We start from the raw sequence: 15,804 nt of genomic DNA, 5'->3' as shown, positions 1-15,804 counted from the left end.
ACAGTCGCTACATTTTCGAAAAGTACTTATGGGCCCAGATCGGACATCGTGTGCAAAAGTTACGCTCAATTCTTCGAACGCCGACAATCCAACTACGCAAGTTCTCGTTCTTCAAAAAAAAAGGGTTAAAATCCCTCTTACATCACGACGATGTCGTGAGTTCAATCCAAAACGGTCGCTACATTTTCGAAAAGTACTTATGGGCCCAAAATGAACTCCGTGTGTAAAAGTTACGCTCAATTCTTCGAACGTCGACAATCCAAATATGCAAGTGCTCGTTCTTCGAAAAAATTCTCGAAATCCCTCATACGTCACGGTAAAGCTGTGAGTTCAATCAAAAACTGTCCCTACATTTTCGAAAAGTACTTATGGGCCCAAAACGGACACCGTGGGAAAAAGTTAAGCTCCATTCTTCGAACGTCGAGAATCCAAATATGCAAGTTCTCATTCTTTGGAACGAATGCCCGAAATCCCTCATACGTCACGGCAAAGCTGTGAGTTCAATCTAAAACGGTCGCTACATTTTCGAAAAGTACTTAGGGGCCCCGAACGGACACTGTGTGCAAAAGTTACGCTCAATTCTTCGAACGTCGACAATCCAACTATGTAAGTGCTCGTTCTTCGAAAACCAAAGGGTCGAAACCCCTCTTACATCACGATGATGCCGTGAGTTCAATCCAAAACGATCGCTACATTTCTGAAAAGTACTCATGGACCCAAAACGGAAACTGTGTGCAAAAGTTACGCTCAATTCTTCGAACGTCGAGAATCAAAATATGCAAGTGCTCTTTGTTCAAAAAACAAATTTTTGAAATCCCTCTCACATCATGACGATGCCGTGAGTTTAATCCAAAACGGTCGCTACATTTACGAAAAGTACTTATGGGCCCAAAACGAAAACCGTGATCAAAATTTACGCTCAATTCTTCGAGTGCCGACAATCCAAATACGCAAGTGCTCGTTCTTCAAAAAAAAAACACCCAAAAACCCTCATACGTTATGGAAAAGTGGTGACTTCAATCCAAAATGGTCGCTACATTTCCGAAAAATACTTATGGGCCTAAAATGGACACCGTGTACAAAAGTTGCGCTCAATTCTTCGAACGCCGACAATCCAAATATGCAAGTGCTCGTCCTTCGAAAAACAAATGGTCAAAATCCCTCTTACGTCACAATGATGCCATGAGTTCAATCCAAAACGATCGCTATATTTCCGAAAAGTACTTATGGGTCCAAAACGGACACCGTGTGCAAAAGTTGCGCTCAATTCTTGGAACGCTGACAGTACAAATATGCAAGTGCTAGTTTTTCGAAAAACAAATGGTAGATATCCCTCTTACGTCATGATGATGCGTGAGTTCAATTCAAAACGGTCACTATATTTCCGAAAAGTACTTATGGGCCCAAAACGGAAATCGTGTGCACAAGTTACGCTCAATTCTTCGAACGTCGACAATCCAAATATGCAAATGCTCGTTCTTCGAAAAACAAACGGATGAAATCCCTCTAACATCACGACGATGCCGTGAGTTCAATCCAAAATGGTCACTACATTTCCGAAAAGTACTTATGGGCCCAAAACGGACACCGAGTGCAGAGGTTGCACACAATTCTTCGAACGCCGACAATCCAAATATGCAAGAGCTTGTTCTTCGAAAACAAACGGTCGAAATTCCTCTTGCGTCACGACGATGCCGTGAGTTCAATCCAAAATGGTCGCTACGTTTCGAAAAAGTACTTATGGGCCCAAAACGAAAACCGTGTGCAAAACTTACGCACAATTCTTCGAACGTCGACAATCCAAATATGCATGTGCTCATTCTTCAAAAAACAAACAGCCAAAATCCCTCTTATTTCATGACAATGTCATGAGTTCAATCTAAAACGATCGCTACATTTCTGAAAAGTACTTATGGTCCCAAAACGGAAATCGTGTGCAAAAGTTACGCTCAATTCTTCAAACGTCGACAATCCAAATAAGCAAGTGCTCGTTCTTCAAAAAACAAAAGGCTGAAATCCCTCTTACGTCACGACGATGCCATGAGTTCAATCTAAAACGGTCGCTACATTTCCAAAGAGTACTTATGGGCCCAAAACGAAAACCGTGTGCAAAAGTTACGCTCAATTCTTCGAACGCCGACAATCCAAATAAGGAAGTGCCCATTCTTCTAAATACAAACGGCTGAAATCCCTCTTACATCACGACAATGCCGTGATTTCAATCCAAAATGGTCGCTACATTTTCGAAAAGTACTTATGGGCCCAAAACGAACACCGTGTGCAAAAGTTACGCTCAATTCTTCGAACGCCGACAATCCAAATATGCAATTGCTTGTTCTTTAAAAAATACCCAAAATTCCTCATACGTCACGGCAAAGCTGTGATTTCAATCCAAAACGGTCGCTACATTTTCGAAAAGTACTTATGGGCCCAGAACGGACACCGTGTGCAAAAGTTACGCTCAATTCTTCAAACGTCGACAATCCAAATAAACAAGTGCTCGTTCTTCTAAAAACAAATGGCTGAAATCCCTCTTACTTCACGACGATGCCGTGAGTTCAATCCAAAATGATTGCTACATTTCTGAAAAGTACGTATGGGCCCAAAACGGAAATCGTGTGCAAACGTTACGCTCAATTCTTCGAACGCCGACAATCCAAATAAGCAAGTGCTCGTTCTTCTAAAATCAAATGGTCAAAATCCCTCTTACATCACGACGATGCCGTGAGTTCAATCCGAAATGGTCGCTACATTTCCTAAAAGTACTTATGGGCTCAAAACGGAAACCGTGTGCAAAAGTTAAGCTCAATTCTTCGAACGCCGACAATCCAAATTTGCAAGTGCTCGTTCTTCAAAAGACAAATGCCCGAAATCCCTCATATGTCACGAAAAAATCATGAGTTCAATCCAAAACGGTCGCTACATTTTCGAAATGTACTTATGGGACTCGAACGGACACCGTGTGCAAAAGTTGCTCTCAATTCTTCGAACGCCGACAATCCAACTATGCAAGTGCTCGTTCTTCAAAAAACAAATGGTCGAAATCCCTCTTACATCACGATGATGTCGTGAGTTCAAAATCCCTCTAACGTCATGACAATGCCGTGATTTTAATCTAAAATGGTCGCTACATTTCCGAAAAGTACTTATGGGCCCAAAACGGACACCGTATGCAAAGGTTGCACTCAATTCTTCGAACGCCGACAATCCAAAAATGCAAGTGCTTGTTCTTTGAAAAACAAACGGTCAAAATCCCTCTTGGGTCATGACGATGCCGTGAGTTCAATCCAAAATGGTCCCTACATTTCCGAAAAGTACTTATGGGCCCAAAACGGAAATCGTGTGCAAAACTTATGCACAATTCTTCGAACGTCGACAATCCAACTATGCCAGTGCTCATTCTTTGAAAAACATACAGTCAAAATCCCTCTTACGTCAAGACGTTATCGTGAGTTCAATCCAAAATGGACGCTACATTTTTGAAAAGTACTTATGGGCCCAAAACGAACACCAAAAGTCACGCTCAATTCTTCAAACGCCGACAATCCAAATATGCAAGTGCTCATTCTCCAAAAAATGCCCGAAATCTCTCATACGTCACGATGAAGCTGTGAGTTCAATCCAAAACTATCGCAACATTTTCGAAAAGTGCTATGGGCCTAAAACGGACACCATGTGCAAAAGTTAAGCTCAATTCTTCGAACGCTGACAATCCAAATATGCAAGTGCTTGTTCTTTAGAAAAAAAGCCCAAAATCCATCATATGTCACGGCAAACCTGTGAGTTCAATCCAAAATAGTCGCTACATTTTCGAAAAGTACTTATGGGCCCAGAACGGACACCACGTGCAAAAGTTGCGCTCAATTCTTCGAACGCCGACAATCTAACTCTGCAGGTGCTCGTTCTTCGAAAAACAAAAGGTCAAAATCCCTCTTACGTCATTACAATGCCGTGAGTTTAATCCAAAACAGTCGCTACATTTACGAAAAGTACTTTTGGGCCCTAAACGAAAATCGTGTGCAAAAGTTATGCTCAATTCTTCGAATGCCGACAATCAAAATATGCAAGTGCTCGTTCTTCGAAAAACAAACACTAGAAAACCCTCATACATCACGAAAAAGTGGTGAGTTCAATCCAAAATGGTCGCTACATTTTTGAAAAGTACTTATGGGCCCAAAACGGACACCGTGTGTAAAAGGTGCGTTCAATTCTTCGAACGTCGACAATCCAAATATGCAAGTGCTCGTTCTTCGAAAAACAAATGGTCGAAATCCCTCTTACGCCATGACGATACCGTGAGTTCAATCCAAAATGGTCGCTACATTTTTGAAAAGTATTTATGGGCCCAAAACGGACACCGTGTGCAAAAGTTACGCTCAATTCTTCAAACGCTGACAATCCAAATATGCAAGTGCTCGTTCTTCAAAAAACAAACAACCGAAAACCCTCATACGTCATGGAAAAGTGGTGAGTTCAATCCAAAAAGGTCGCTACATTTTCAAAAACTACTTATGGGCCCATAACGGACACCGTGTGCAAAAGTTACGCTCAACTCTTCGAACGCCGACAATCCAACTATGCAAGTGCTTGTCCTTCAGAAAAAAATGCCCGAAATCCCTCATACGTCACGATAAATCTGTGAGTTCAATCCAAAACGGTCGCTGCATTTTCGAAAAGTACTTATGGGCTCAGAACGGATACTGTGTGCAAAAGTTGCTCTCAATTCTTCGAACGCCGACAATCCAAATAAGCAAGTGCTCATTTTTCTAAAAATAAACAGCCGAAATCCCTCTTACATCACGACGATGCCATGAGTTTAATCCAAAATGGTCCCTAAATTTACGAAAACTACATTTGGGCCCAAAACGAAAATCTTGTACAAAAGTTACGCTCAATTCTTTGAATGCCGAAAATCCAAATATGCAAGTGCTCGTTCTTCGAAAAACAAACAACTAAAAACCCTCATACGTCATGGAAAAGCTGTGAGTTCAATCCATGACGGTCGCTACATTTTCGAAAAGTACTTATGGGCCTAAAACGGACACCGTATGTAAAAGTTACGCTCAATTCTTCGAACGCTGACAATCCAAATATCCAAGTGCTCGTTCTTCGAAAAACAAATGGTTGATATCCCTCTTACGTCACGATGATGCATGAGTTCAACCCAAAATGGTCGCTAAATTTTTGAAAAGTACTTATGGGCCTAAAACGGAAACCGTGTGCAAAAGTTACGCTCAATTGTTGGAACGTCGACAATCCAAATATTCAAGTGCTCGTTCTTCAAAAACCAAATGGCTGAAATCCCTATTACATCACGATGATGCCATGAGTTCAATCCAAAGCGGCTGCTACATTTTCGAAAAGTACTCATGGGCCCAAAACAGAAACCGTGCGTAAAAGTAACGCTCAATTCTTCGAACGCCGACAATCCAAATAAGCAAGTGCTCATTCTTCTAAAACCAAATGGCCAAAATCCCTCTTACATCATGATGATGTCGTGAGTTCAATCCAAAATGGTCGCTACATTTTCGAAAAGTACTTATAGGCCCAAAACGGACACCGTGTGCAAAAGTTAAGGTCAATTCTTCAAACGTCGACAATCCAAATATGCAAGTGCTCATTCTTCGGAAAAAAATGCCCCAAATCCCTCATACGACACGACAAAGCTGTGAGTTCAATCCAAAACGGTCGCTACATTTTCGGAAAGTACTTATGGGCCCAGAATGGACACTATGTGCAAAAGTTGCGCTCAATTCTTCGAACGCCGACAATCCAACTATGCAAGTGCTTGTTCTTCGAAATACAAATGGTTAAAATCCCTCTTACATCATGACGATGCCATGAGTTCAATCCAAAACGGTAGCTACATTTTCGAAATGTACTTATGGAACCAAAATGGACACCGTGTGCAAAGGTTAGGCTCAATTCTTCGAACGCCGACAATCCAAATATGCAAGTGCTCGTTCTTCGAAAAATAAACGGTCAATATCCCTCTTACGTTACAATGATGCGTGAGTTCAACCCAAAATGGTAAGTAAATTTCCAAAAAGTACTTATGAGCCCAAAATGGAAATCGTGTGCAAAAGTTACGCTCAGTTCTTCGAACGTCGACAATCCAAATATGCAAGTGCTCGTTCTTCAAAAAACAAATGGCTGAAATCCCTGTTACATCATGATGATGTCATGAGTTCAATTCAAAACGGTCGCTACATTTTCGAAAAGTACTTATGGGCCCAAAACAGAAACCGTGCATAAAAGTAAAGCTCAATTCTTCGAACGCCGACAATCCAAATAAGCAAGTGCTCGTTCTTCTAAAAGCAGTCATGACGATGTCGTGAGTTCAATCCAAAACGGTCGCTACATTTTCGAAAAGTACTTATGGGCCCAAAACGAACACCGTGTGCAAAAGTTACACTCAATCCTTCGAATGCCGACAATCAAAATATGCAAGTGATCGTTCTTCGAAAAAATGCCCGAAATCCCTCAAACATCACGATAAAGCTGTGAGTTCAATCCAAAACTGTCGCTACATTTTCGAAAAGTACTTATCGGCGCAAATCGAACACCGTGTGCAAAAGTTAAACTCAATTCTTCGAACGCCGACAATCCAAATATGCAAGTGCTCGTTCTTCGAAAAAATGCCCGAAATCCCTCATACGTCACGGCAGAGCGGCGAGTTCAATCCAAAACGGTCGCTACTTTTTCGAAAAGTACTTATGGGCCCAAAACGGACACCGTGTGCAAAAGTTGCGCTCAATTCTTTGAACGTCAACAATCCAAATACGCGAGTGCTCGTTCTTCAAAAAAAAATGGTCGAAATCCCTCTTACGTCACGACGATGCCATGAGTTTAATCCAAAACAGTCGCTACATTTACGAAATGTACTTATGGGCCCAAAACGAAAATCGTGTGCTAAAGTTACGCTCAATTCTTCGAACGCCGACAATCCAAATAAGCAAGTGCTCGTTCTTCTAAAAACAAATGGCCGAAATCCCTCTTACGTCATGATGATGTCGTGAGTTCAATCTAAAATGGTCGCTACATTTTCGAAAAGTACTTATGGGCCCAAAACGAAAATCGTGTGCAAAAGTTACGCTCAATTCTTCGAACGCCGACAATCCAAATATGCAAGTGCTCGTTCTTCGAAAAAATGCCCAAAATCCCTCACACGTCATGGCAAAGCTGTGAATTCAATCCAAAACGGTCGCTACTTATTCGAAAAGTACTCATAGGCCCAGAACGGACGCCGTGTACAAAAGTTGCGCTCAATTCTTCGAATGCCAACAATCCAACTATGCAAGTGCTCGTTCTTCATAAACAAATGGTTGAAATCCCTCTTACATCACGATGATGCCATGAGTTCAATCCAAAACGATCGCTACATTTCTGAAAAGTGCTTATGGGCCCAAAACGAAAACCGTGTGTAAAAGTTACGATCAATTTTTCGAACGCCGACAATCCAAATAAGCAAGTGCTCATTCTTCGAAAGAAAAATGGCTAAAATCCTTCTTACATCACGATGATTCCTTGAGTTCAATCCAAAACCATCGCTACATTTTTGAAAAGTACTTATGGGCCCAAAACGGAAACAGTATGCAAAAGTTACGCTCAATTCTTCGAGCGCCGACAATCCAAATATGCAAATACTCGTTCTTCAAAAACAAATGGTTAAAATCCCTCTTACGTCACGATGATGCCGTGAGTTCAATCCAAAATGGTTGCTACATTTTCGAAAAGTACTTATGGGCCCAAAATGGACACCGTGTGCAAAAGTTACGCTCAATTCTTCAAACGTCGACAATCCAAATATGGAAGTGCTCGTTCTTCAAAATACAAACAGTCGATATCCCTCTTACATCGCGATGATGTGTGAGTTCAATTCAAAACATTCGCTGCTTTTTCGAAAAGTACTTATGGGCCTAAAACGGAAATCGTGTACAAAAGTTACGATTAATTCTCCGAACGTCGACAATTCAAATATACAAGTACTCGTTCTTCAAAAAATAAATGGCTAAAATCCCTCTTACGTCGCGACGATGTCATGAGTTCAATCCAAAATGGTCGCTACATTTTTGAAAAGTACTTATGGGCCCAAAACGGAAACCGTGTGTAAAAGTTACGCTCAATTCTTCAAACGCCACAATCCAAATAAGCAAGTGCTCGTTCTTCTAAAAACAAACACCAGAAAACCCTCATACGTCACAGAAAAGTGGTGAGTTCAATCCAAATGGTCGCTACATTTCTGAAAAGTACTTATGGGCCCAAAACGGATACCGTGTGTAAAAGTTACGCTCAATTCTTCGAACGTCGACAATCCAATTATGCAAGTGCTCATTCTTCAAACGAAAAAGGCCAAAATCCCTCTTACATCACGATGATGCCATGAGTTCAATCCAAAACAGTTGCTACATTTTTGAAAAATACTTATGGGCCCAAAACGGAAATCGTATGTAAAAGTTACGCTCAATTCTTTGAACGCCGAGAATCCAAATATGTAAATGCTCATTTTTCAAAAAACAAACGGTCAAAATCCATCTTACATCTCGATGGTGCCGTGAACTCAATCCAAAACGACCGCTACATTTATGAAAAGTACTTATGGGCCCAAAACGGACACCGTGTGCAAAAGTTACGCTCAATTCTTCGAACACTGACAATCCAAATATGCAAATGTTCGTTATTCAAAAAACAAATGGCCTAAATCCCCCTTACGTCACGATGGTGCCGTCAGTTCAATCCAAAACGGTCGCTACATTTCTGAAAAGTACTTATGGACCCAAAACGGACACTATGTGCAAAAGTTACGCTCAATTCTTCGAACGCCAACAATCCAAATATGCAAGTGCTCGTTCTTCAAAAAATAAAAATCCAAAATCCCTCATACATCACGGCAAAGTGGTGAGTTCAATCCTAGACGATCAGTACATTTTCGAAAAGTACTTATGGGCCAAAAATGGACATCGTGTGCAAAAGTTACGCTCAATTCTTCGAATGCCGACAATCCAAATACGCAAATTTTCGTTCTTAGAATAACAAATGGTCGAAATCCCTATTACGTCACGATGATGCCGTGAGTTCAATCCAAAATGGTCGCTACATTTTTGAAAAGTACTTATGGGCACAAAACGGAAACCGTGTGCAAAAGTTACGCTCAATTCTACGAAGGCCGACAATCTAAATATGCAAGTCCTCGTTCTTCGAAAAATAAACACCCAACATCCCTCATACATCACGGCAAAGTGGTGAGTTCAATCCAAAACGGTTGCTACATTTTCGAAAAGTACTTATGTGCCCAAAATGGACACCGTGTGTAAAAGTACACTCAATTCTTTGAACGCCGACAACCCAAATACGCAAGTTTTCATTCTTCGAAAAACAAACGATTGAAATCCCTCTTACGTCATGACGATGCTGTGAGTTTAATCCAAAATGGTCGCTGCATTTTCGAAAAGTACTTATGGGCCCAAAATGGAAATCTTGTGCAAAAGTTACGCTCAGTTCTTCGAACGTCGACAATCCAAATATGCAAATGCTCGTTCTTCAAAAAATAAATGGCCGAAATCCCTGTTACATCATGATGATGCCGTGAGTTCAATCCAAAGCGATCGCTACATTTCCGAAAAGTACTCATTGGCCCAAAACAGAAATAGTGCGAAAAAGTAAAGCTCAATTCTTCGAACGTCGACAATCCAAATAAGCAAGTGCTCGTTCTTCTAAAAACAAACAGCCAAAATCCCTCTTACATCATGATCATGCCCTGAGTTTAATCCAAAACGGTCCCTAAATTTATGAAAAGTGCATATGGGCCCAAAACGAAAGCCGTGTACAAAAGTTACACTCAATTCTTCGAATGCCAACAATCCAAATATACAAGTGCTCGTTCTTCAAAAAACAAACACCCGAAAACCCTCATATGTCATGGAAAAGTGGTGAGTTCAATCCAAAGCAGTCGCTACATTTTCGAAAAGTACATATGAGCCCAAAACGGACACCGTGTGCAAAAGTTGTGCTCAATTCTTCGAACTCCGAAAATCTAAATAAGCAAGTGCCTGTTCTTCTAAAAACAAATGGCAGAAATCCCTCTTACATCATGATGATGCCGTGAGTTCAATCCAAAACTGTCGCTACATTTTCGAAAAGTACTTATGGGCCTAGAACGGACACTGTGTGCATAAGTTGCGCTCAATTCTTCGAACGCCGACAATCCAACTTTGCAAGTGCTCGTTCTTCAAAAAACACACAGTCGAAATCCCTCTTACGTGACGACGATGTCGTGAGTTCAATCCAAAACGGTTGCTACATTTTTGAAAAGTACTTAAGGGCCCAAAACGAACACCGTATACAAAAATCACACTCAATTCTTCGAACGCCGACAATCCAAATATGCAAGTGCTCGTTCCTCGAAAAAATGCCCAAAATCCCTCATACGTCACGGTAAAGCTGTGAGTTCAATCCAAAACTGTCGCTACATTTTTGAAAAGTACTTATGGGCCCAAAACGTACACCGTGTGCAAAAGTTAAGCTCAATTCTTCGAACGCCGACAATCCAAATATGCAAGTGCTCGTTCTTTGGACAAAAATGTCATAAATCCCTCATACGTCACGGCAAAGATGTGAGTTCAATCCAAAATGGTCGCTACATTTTCGAAAAGTACTTATGGGCCCAGAACGGACACCGTGTACAAAGGTTGCCCTCAATTCCTCGAACGCCAACAATCCAACTATGTAAGTGCTCGTTTTCGAAATACAAACGGTCAAAATCCATCTTACGTCATGACGTTGCCATGAGTTCAATCCAAAACGGTAGCTACATTTTTGAAAAGTACTTATGGGCCCAAAACGGACACCGTGTGCAAAAGTTACGCTCAATTCTTCGAACGTCGACAATCCAAATGTTCAATTCAAAATGGTCGCTACATTTTTGAAAAGTACTTATGGGCCCAAAACGGACACCGTGTGCAAAAGTTACGCTCAATTCTTCGAACGTCGACAATCCAAATATGCAAGTGCTCGTTCTTCGAAAAAAATGGTCGATATCCCTCTTACGTCATGATGATACGTGAGTTCAACCCAAAATGGCCGGTAAATTTCCAAAAGTACTTAGGGGCCCAAAACAGAAATCGTGTGCAAAAGTTACGCTCAATTCTTCGAACGTCGACAATCTAAATATGCAAGTGCTCCTTCTTCAAAAAACAAACGACCGAAATCCCTGTTACATCACGATGATCTCGTGAGTTCAATCCATAATGGTCGCTACATTTTCGAAAAGTACTTATGGGCCCAAAACAGAAACCGTGCATAAAAGTAACGCTCAATTCTTCGAATGCCGACAATCCAAATAAGCAAGTGCTCGTTCCTCTACAAACAAACTGTCGAAATCCCTCTTACGTCACGAAGATGTTGTGATTTCAATCCAAAACGGTCGCTACATTTCCAAAAAGTACTTATGGGCGCAAAACGGACACCGTGTACAAAAGTTAAGCTCAATTCTTAGAACGCCGACAATCCAAATATGCAAGTGCTCGTTCTTCGAAAAAATGCCCGAAATCCCTCATACGTCATGGCAAAGCAGTGAGTTCAATCCAAAACGGTCGCTACTTTTCTGAAAAGTACTTATGGGCCAAGAACAGACACCGTGTGCAAAAGTTACGCTCAATTCTTTGAATGCCAACAATCCAACTATGCAAGTGCTCGTTCTTCAAAAAACAAACGTTCAAAATCCCTCTTACTTCACGACGATACCGTGAGTTCAATCCAAAATGGTCGCTACATTTTCGAAAAGTACTTATGGGCCCAAAATAGAAATCGTGTGTAAAAGTAACGCTCAATTCTTCGAACGCCGACAATCCAAATAAGCAAGTGCTCGTTCTCCTAAAAAAATGGCCGAAATCCCTCTTATCTCACGATGATGTCGTGAGTTCAATCCAAAACGGTCGCCACATTTCCGAAAACTACTTTTTGGCCCAAAACGAACACCGTGTACAAAAGTCACGCTCAATTCTCCGAACACCGACAATCCAAATATGCAAGTGTTCGTTCTTCAAAAATATGCCCGAAATCCCTCATAAGTCACGGTCAAGCTGTGAGTTCAATCCAAAACTGTCGCTACATTTCTGAAAAGTACTTATGGGCCCAAAACGAACACCGTGTGCAAAAGTTGCGCTCAATTCTTCGAACGTCGACAATCTAAATATGCAAGTCCTCGTTCTTCAAAAAAGAAATGGTTGAAATCCCTCTTACGTCCCAATAATATCGTGAGTTTAATCCAAAACGGTCGCTACATTTAAGATATGTACTTATGGGCCCAAAACGAAAATCGTGAGCAAAAGTTACTCTCAATTCTTCGAACTCTGACAATCTAAATAAGAAAGTGCTCATTCTTCTAAAAACAAATGGCCAAAATCCCTCTTATGTCACGACGATACCGTGAATTCAATCTAAAACGGTCGCTACATTTCCGAAAAGTACTTTTGGGCCCAAAACGAAAATCGTGTGCAAAAGTTACTCTCAATTCTTCGAACGCCGACAATCCAAATATGCAAGTGCTCGTTCTTCAAAAAAATGCCTGAAATCCCTCACACGTCATGGCAAAGCTGTGAATTCAATCCAAAACGGTCGCTGCATATTCGAACAGTACTTATAGGCCCAGAACGGACGCCGTGTGCAAAAGTTGCTCTCAATTCTTCGAACGCCAACAATCCAACTATGCAAGTGCTCGTTCTTCATAAACAAACGGTCAAAATCCCTCTTACATCATGACGATGCCGTGAGTTCAATCCAAAATGATCGCTACATTTTCGAAAAGTGCTTATGGGCCCAAAACGAAAATCGTGTGCAAAAGTTACGATCAATTCTTCGAACGCCGACAATCCAAATATGCAAGTGCTCGTTCTTCGAAAGAAAAATGGCTGAAATCTTTCTTATTTCATGACGATTCCTTGAGTTCAATCCAAAACAATCGCTACATTTTCGAAAAGTACTTATGGGCCCAAAACGGAAATCGTATGCAAAAGTTACGCTCATTTCTTCGAACGCCGACAATCCAAATATGCAAATGCTCGTTCTTCAAAAACAAATGGTTGAAATCCCTCTTATGTCATGATGATGCCGTGAGTTCAATCCAAAATGGTCGCTACATTTTCGAAAAGTACTTATGGGCACAAAACGAAAATCGTGTGCAAAAGTTACGTTCAATTCTTTGAACGCCGACAATCCAAATATGCAAGTGGTCGTTCTTGGAAAAAATGCCCGAAATCCCTCATACGTCATGGGAAGGCTAGTAGTTCAATCCAAAACGATCGCTGCATTTTCAAAAAGTACTTATGGGCCCAGTACGGACACCTTGTGCAAAAGTTGCGCCCAATTCTTTGAACGCCGACAATCCAACTATGTAAGTGCTCGTTCTTCGAAAAACAAATGTTCAAAATCCCTCTTACATCACGATGATGCCGTGAGTTCAATCCAAAATGGTCGCTACATTATCGAAAAGTACTTATGGGCCCAAAACAGAAACCGTGTGTAAAACTAATGCTCAATTCTTCGAACGCCGACAATCCAAATAAGTAAGTACTCGTTCTTCTAAAACAAATGACCAAAATCCCTCTTATGTCACGATGATGTCATGAGTTCAATCTAAAACAGTCGCTACATTTTCGAAAAGTACTTTTGGACCCAAAACGAAAATCGTGTGCAAAAGTTACGCTCAATTCTTCGAACGCCGACAATCCAAATATGCAACTGCTCGTTCTTCGAAAAAAATGCTCGAAATCCCTCACACATCATGGCAAAGCTGTGAATTCAATCCAAAACAGTCGCTACATATTCGAAAAGTACTTATAGGCCCAGAACGGACGCCGTGTGCAAAAGGTCGCGATCAATTCTTCGAACGCCAACAATCCAACTATGCAAGTGCTCGTTCTTCATAAACAAATAGTCGAAATCCCTCTTACATCATGACGATGCCGTGAGTTCAATCCAAAATGATCACTACATTTTCGAAAAGTGCTTATGGGCCCAAAACGGAAACCGTGTGCAAAAGTTACGTTCAATTCTTCGAACGCCGACAATCCAAATATGCAAGTGCTCATTCTTCGAAAGAAAAATGGCTGAAATCTTTCTTATGTCATGACGATTCCTTGAGTTCAATCCAAAACAATCGCTACATTTTCGAAAAGTACTTATGGGCCCAAAACGGAAATCGTATGCAAAAGTTACGCTCATTTCTTCGAACGCCGACAATCCAAATATTCAAATGTTCGTTCTTAAAAAACAAATGGTTGAAATCCCTCTTATGTCACGATGATGCCGTGAGTTCAATCCAAAATGGTCGCTACATTTTCGAAAAGTACTTACGGGCACAAAACGAAAACCGTGTGCAAAAGTTACGTTCAATTCTTTGAACGCTGACAATCCAAATATGCAAGTGGTTGTTCTTGGAAAAAAATGCTCGAAATCCCTCATACGTCATGGCAAGGCTATTAGTTCAATCCAAAACGATCGCTGCATTTTCGAAAAGTACTTATGGGCCCAGTACGGACACCGTGTGCAAAAGTTGCGCCCAATTCTTTGAACGCTGACAATCCAACTATGTAAGTGCTCGTTCTTCGAAAAACAAACGTTCAAAATCCCTCTTACATCACGATGATGCCGTGAGTTCAATCCAAAATGGTCGCTACATTATCGAAAAGTACTTATGGGCCAAAATCAGAAACCGTGTGTAAAAGTAACGATCAATTCTTCGAATGCCGACAATCCAAATAAGCAAGTACTCGTTCTTCTAAAACAAACGGCCGAAATCCCTCTTATGTCACGATGATGTCGTGAGTTCAATCCAAAATGGTCGCCACATTTTCGAAAAGTACTTATGGGCCAAAAACGAACACCGTGTGCAAAAGTTACGCTCAATTCTCCGAACGCCGACAATCCAAATATGCAAGTGCTCGTGCTTCGAAAAAAATGCCCGAAATCCCTCATACGTCATGGTAAAGCTGTGAGTTCAATCCAAAACTGTCGCTACATTTCTGAAAAGTACTTATGGGCCCAAAACGGACACCGTGTGCAAAAGTTGCGCTAAATTCTTCGAACGTCGACAATCTAAATATGCAAGTGCTCGTTCTTCAAAAAACAAACGGTCGAAATCCCTCTTACGTCCTGACGATGCCGTGAGTTTAATCCAAAACGGTTGCTACATTTAGGAAATGTACTTACGGGCCCAAAACGAAAATCATGTGCAAAAGTTACGCTCAATTCTTCGAACTCCGACAATCCAAATAAGCAAGTGCTCGTTCTTCTAAAAACAAACGGCCAAAATCCCGCTTATATCACGACGATGTTGTGAGTTCAATCCAAAAAGGTCGCTTAATTTTCGAAAAGTACTTTTGGGCACAAAACGAAAATCGTGTGCAAAAGTTACGCTCAATTCTTCGAACGCCAACAATCCAAATATGCAAGTGCTCGTTCTTCGAAAAAAATGCCCGAAATCCATCACACATCATGGCAAAGCTGTGAATTCAATCCAAAATGATCGCTACATATCCGAAAAGTACTTATGGGCCCAGAACGGACGCCGTGTGTAAAAGTTGTGCTCAATTCTTCAAATGCCAACAATCCAACTATGCAAGTGCTCGTTCTTCATAAACAAATGGTCAAAACCCCTCTTACATCACGACGATGCCATGAGTTCAATCCAAAATGATCGCTATGATTCCGAAAAGTGCTTATGGGCCCAAAGCGAAAATCGTGCGCAAAAGTTACGGTCAATTCTTCGAACGTCGACAATCCAAATATGCAAGTGCTCGTTCTTCA

This window comes from Olea europaea, unplaced genomic scaffold (genome assembly GCF_002742605.1).
Source record: "Olea europaea var. sylvestris unplaced genomic scaffold, O_europaea_v1 scaffold245, whole genome shotgun sequence".
Taxonomy (NCBI): Eukaryota; Viridiplantae; Streptophyta; class Magnoliopsida; order Lamiales; family Oleaceae; genus Olea; species Olea europaea.
Note: the sequence above shows the minus strand (reverse complement) of the source record.